At 45.5% G+C, this 5,831-nt stretch overlaps 1 non-coding gene across 1 annotated transcript; it reads right to left on the reverse strand.

Moving 5' to 3' along the window:
* Positions 1-4,514: 4,514 nt before the first annotated feature.
* On the reverse strand, positions 4,515-4,621 carry LOC115515060. The gene has a single exon (XR_003969130.1). It is a non-coding gene; the product is annotated as a U6 spliceosomal RNA (small nuclear RNA).
* Between the last annotated feature and the right edge of the window lie 1,210 nt (positions 4,622-5,831).

A 5,831-nucleotide genomic window follows, 5' to 3' on the forward strand; every position in this document is an offset into this window, starting at 1 on the left:
TGTGTGAAAAGTTAAGAATTGAAAACAGACAGGCTTACTCTGCTTAAACTGTGGGTTCTGTGAAGCAAGAAAAAGAGACACTTGGATACTGTAAGAATTGTGGAGAAGGTTTGCATGGCAAAATGAGGGAGGTCTTTTCACATCGCTCTGAGGCGGGACCCCTAGGTTGATTTGATAGTGAATATGGCTATTCATCAAGTGGATGAAAGAGGAGTCTAAAATTACCAACTGTGGCAGGCTACCTTTGTGTTCTGGAACAAATCCCAATGTCCTACACAAACGAGGCTCTTGGGACTTCTACTGTGCTGTCTGAAACAAAACCTTCTAGGCATTTCAGTTAGACTTCTTTTTAATTATCTTGATGGAGATATGTCCATGAGGTCTTGGTGGAAGCCAGAGGTATACCGTCGAGCTGAAGCTTCATTAGAAACAGCCTTCAGATGACAGGTTTGAATTATTCCGTTACTCTTCCACTCTTGAGGAGGTAAGGGGTATTTGTTGAATTTTTGCGAGATTGGCTTAAATCGCTCAGTTATCAACCCCTTATTATGTTAGAAGGCTTCGTGTTGGCTGGGTGATTTCTGTTCATTTTTATTAGTCTCTCTTGGTCACTACTTAAGAGACTTTTTGACAACCAAGAGAGCCGTTTTAAGCAAATAGAAATGCAGGCTTACAGAGGTCAAATGATTAACTCAAATTGACCACAATGGCGGTGGGGGGGGGGCAGGACAAAGAACCCCCCCCCCCCCCCCAAAGAAAAATCAGAGTTCACACTTAGGGCTCCAATTACCCATTCTGTAGGTTTCTGGAGGCTTGGCACAATCCCATTACCCTTTATTTACCTCCTTCGAAGTTATTTGCATTTCAACACTCACATTTCCCTCCTGCACTTGACGCTCAAGGTCTGGGAAGTTAAATTGAACTCAAGGATTTGGCTACTTAAGAGAGGACAACAAAACCCAAAAAACAACACTTGCCCTCATTCTTCTTTGTGAAGGCGAGCTCCAAATGGGGCAAAAATAAATAAGTTCTCACAGGAAGACAATGCTGCCTTGAGTTCCACTTCCCGTCAGTGAATTCATGACTGCCAGTTTGTTTTAAGGGTGGGTGTTTTTAGCAGCAGGGAATTCTGGTTGACCGGAGGCCAGAGAATGAACAGGAGGAGGGAGGGGAAGAGGGGGAAACTCTCAGGTGCACACCCAATGTGCTGCTCTGTCTACTTTCTCCTTCCCCATCTGAGTCGGGGCCATCTTGCCTCACCCACCGCTGGCCTTTCTCGGGGTCTCAGGTTTTGAGTTGACTGGGCCCTCGGCAGTAGTCCGCAACTCTTCCTCACATGAAAGGACGAATCAGAAGGTACCTATTACAAGGCTGTGAGCACAGAGACAAAGGCCTGGCTGCTGACACCCTCCCACTAACTTGGGTTTTAATGGTGGGTTTAATTTCCTCGCGCTAGCTGAAAGAAAGGGAAAAAAGTGAGCGGAAAGAGCCAGGCTGTGGATAGTGGCGGCGGTGGGGAAGCGACAGCTGTTGTATTCATGGTTAATCAGGTGTGTCTGTCTTTGTGTCGCATCTGTCTGCTACTGTTGCCGGGCCACATGTGAAAGGGGACGGAGGGGAAGGGGCCATTCATGTTCAAAGCCAGCAAGCACTGACCTCTGCTTCGTTCTCCTCGGGGTAGGCGAGCTTGTCTATTTAACTTTCCCCATTATAGGAAGCTGTAATTCTACTGGATTAGCCCACCCTAACCATTTTGGCCTGACAGACGCAAGCTGCATCCTGAATGCCATAAATCTGCCTGGAGAAGGAAGACTGTTCCCTCCTCCCGTGCTTTTCCTTTGGGATTCCGTTTGATTTGTCAAACAAGCGAAAACCGGAAAGAGAGAGGGGGGAAGAAAGAGAACTGAGGGCGTCTTGGTTCCCCCATCGGAAACTGACCCACACGCTGCGTTTACATTTTCTCTAATGATTGTCGGGAGCGGAAGGGCTTCTCTGTGTCATGACTAGAACGCCGTTTGCCTCCAGTTCTGTTCATCTCACGGGTCCCACACAAGTGTGGTGTTGGCGTCGGACCTCAGTCATCTCCCTGGCACCAAACCCTCCCCTGGCTTCCCTCTGGTCCGAGCCGCCCTCTCTGCCCGTGGACAGAGGGCAACGGTGGAGCATGGGAGGCTTCCGGCTCCTTTGGGGGAGGGCAGGTCTACGCTGTACGTGCTGCTGGCCCAGCTCTGCCAGGCGGGACTCTTCCTGGGCCTGCGTACAAATAGCTGAAGTGCAAACAGCACCCGCTCCCCACATCCCGGTGCGTGAGATTGTATTACGGTTAATACAGGTTTGAAGGTCTTCTCCGGCGAAAGGCGTCAAACTGAGCACCTCCTATCAGTGGTTTTGGGGGGGGCTCTACCTCACCCCCGTGGAGGTACCTTGTTTCTAGCCCTTCTCCTTCAGGGTCAACCCTCTACTTCTTGGTATTGGTTGAGTAATATTGGTTGAGTGTTGGTAATCCTCAGCATTTTCAAGACCAAGGAGCTTTGGCTGAAATTTTGACTTTCCTTAAGAATCCGCCATCATAGACCTTGTCAACAGAGCTTGCCACGTGCAAATCTATTTTGGTTTAAGCCGTTTTTCAATATAGGCTCTAGTTTTCTCCCCATCGTCTTAATTCTTCTTGTGGGGAAGCTGGATTTAGGCTTTATTGACACTTTTGGGGGGTGTGTGTTTGTGTGTGTGTATGTGTGTACATGTATATACATACATGTACATACATATTTTAAAAATATCATAATATATATCTCTATCATCTGTCTCCTATCTTCTATCTATCTATCTATCTATCATCTTATTCTCTAGCATCTATCTATCTATCTATCTATCATCTATCATCCTATTATCTACCATCTATCATCTATCTATCTATCTATCTATCTATGTTTAACATCAAAATTGTTACCTTCCCAGAGTGTGGGTTATCATGAGCACAGCTGAGTTTGCTCTATAAGCCTGTGCCGATTGTCGTGGCTATATTCTCGAGCTCCAGCTTTGGGGTCAGGAAGCTTTCGTTTTACTGGTGTCAAAGGATTTCAGAAAACGATCCCACTACCCTCTTCCCTCTGATAACCCCTGGATCTCCACACTTCCATGAAGTCACTAGGCAAATATGAAGCTTGTAACAAAAGTCTAGCACTCCGCTAGGCTCTCCGAGGCTTTCGGGAACTCATCATCTTGTGAGAGGCCAACGACTGTACAAACGAACGAAGCAATAACAAAGCAGGGCTGGAAAAATTTTCAATAACTTAAAAAAAAAAATCAAAGCCTAATTTACATTCAGAAAAGTGCCCAAATCCTAATTGTATAGCTCGATGAATTATCACAGAGTAAACATACTTATGTAACCACCACCCAGATCAAGAAATAATATTACTACAGCTGGAAGCTTTTTTGAATTTCTCCCTATGTGGTAACCCCATTACATGTAAAACCATTCTTCTGCAACACAGTTTGGGACTGAGATTTAGTTTTGATTATGGGGCTACAGCAATGCAGAGATGGAAAGTTTCCCATTAGCTGGAAGGGATTTGCTCATGGCAGGGTTTTAACACGACCCAGGCTGGCCTTCTAAGGCTGGACTTTAGGAGGTCCAGGTGGGCTGGCGTGTGTGATGCTTTTGGCTACAGGGGAGGACATAGGAGATTTTGGCGTCGCTTTTTAATTAGCACCAATCGTGTCCCGGATAAACCTCTTTGGCTGCTTTGCCGCCACTGCTCATAGCTTTGGCTTCCCTTTTTAAAACGTTACGGTAAAGATAGACACGCTATAAAACTGCCCATCTTAGCCAGTTAGGTGTGCAACCGTTCTCTGGAACTCTTTTCCTCTTGCAAATTGAAACCCTGTTCCCATGAAACAATAACACTCCCTTCCTCTTCCCCCCCCAGCCCCTGGGAAACACCATTCAACGTTCTGTCTCTAGGAATTTTACTGCTCTAACGACTTCATGTAAGTGGAATTCTTTAGTATTTGTGTTTTTGTGACTGGCTTATTTCACCGGGCATCACGTCCTGAGGTTTCGTCCATATCGTAGCCTGTGCCAGAATTTTCTTGCTTTCTAAGCCTAGATAATATTGTACATATATATTATTTTATTATTTTTTTAATATGAAATTTATTGTCCAATTGGTTTCCATACAACACCCAGTGCTCATCCCGACAGGTGCCCTCCTCAATGCCCCTCACCCACCTTCCCCTCCTTCCCACCCCCCATCAACCCTCAGTTTATTCCCAGTTTTTAAGAGTCTCTTATGGTTTGCCTCCCTCCCTCTCTAAGTTTTTTTTTTCCTTCCCCTCCCCCAGGGTCTTCTGTTAAGTTTCTCAGGATCCACCTAAGAGTGAAAACATATGGTATCTCTCTCTGTAAGACTTATTTCACTTAGCATCACACTCTCCAGTTCCATCCACGTTGCTACAAAAGGCCAGATTTCATCCTTTCTCATTGCCAAGTAGTATTCTATTGTGTATATGAAAATATGGAACGGTTCACGAATTTGCGTGTCGTCCTTGCACAGGGGCCATGCTGATCTTCTCTGTGTTGTTCCAAATTTAGTATATGTGCGGCCGAAGCCGGCACATAATTATTGTATATGTTGAGTAATAATGTATGTACCACATTTTGTTGATCTGTTCATCTGTCAACGGACATTTGAGTCACTTCTGCCTTTTGGCTGTTGTGAACAGTATTAGATCCCATGGGAGTTCTATCTTTAATTAAAAAAAATTTTTTTTCCCCACTGATTCATTTTTGAGAGACAGAATGTGAGCGGGGGAGGGGCAGAGAGAGAGAAAGACACAGAATCCAAAACAGGCTCCAGGCTCTGAGCTGTCAGCACAGAGCCCCATGTGGGGCTGGAACCCACAGACCACAGGATCATGACCTGAGCTGAAGTCGGACGCTTGACCGACTGAGCCACCCAGGCGCCCCCTATCTTTAATTTTTTTGAGAAACCTTCATACTAGTTTTCACAATGGCCCCACCATTCTGGTGTCCTTTTCACCTGGACTGTTTCCTCCTGACTAGCTTCCCAGATGGCATTGGTAGGAGCCTGGTGTGTGGATTGAGGCGGTGGCCATGTCAGGATGGAGGTCAGGACTCTATGTGGGCCTGTCTAGAGAATTTAGTCCCAATGAGGCAGGTGGGCTGGAGACAAGGCAATCATGGTGGGTATTTGGAGACGCCAATGAAGAGAGTGGGATTTGCCCAAAGACAAATAATGTGTGCTTTCATCTGGGGGGGAGGCAAGGAGGTTCTTGATTGCCAGGTGTTTGGAGACCTAATACTTGTTCGCCCTATCACCTCCAAATCTTTTTTCAGGCTTTAGGTATAAGACTTAGAATAATTATAGGACGGACGGTAAAGAAGAGGAAGGGAAATGACGGGAGATAAGATAATTGTGGAACCCATACACTTTTTTGCCTGGTCGATTGTGGGGACAAGGGTGCTATTTGAATGAAAAAGGTACTCCTTAGAAACAGAGGTGCTAGCTGGCTCTTAATGCGGGAAACACCCATGTATTGAATATTGAAGCAATTTTAAGTATTTCTGTTTTCTAAATCTTGATGCTTCATTGCTAGGGCCAGCCTAGCATTAGTATCCATTTGAAGGACGCAGTTTGTGGGTCATCAGGGTAAGGGCCTTCAGGACTGATTTAGGGGACTCGTGGTTATTGCTACAAGAATATCCTACTCCTTTCAAATCCGTTAGCTTTGGCCTCCTCTCTTTTCATCGTGGAAAGAACTTTAGTCACAGTACACATTTTTTCTTAATTTTAAAACTAATATAC

This window comes from Lynx canadensis, chromosome B2 (genome assembly GCF_007474595.2).
Source record: "Lynx canadensis isolate LIC74 chromosome B2, mLynCan4.pri.v2, whole genome shotgun sequence".
NCBI lineage: Eukaryota > Metazoa > Chordata > Mammalia > Carnivora > Felidae > Lynx > Lynx canadensis.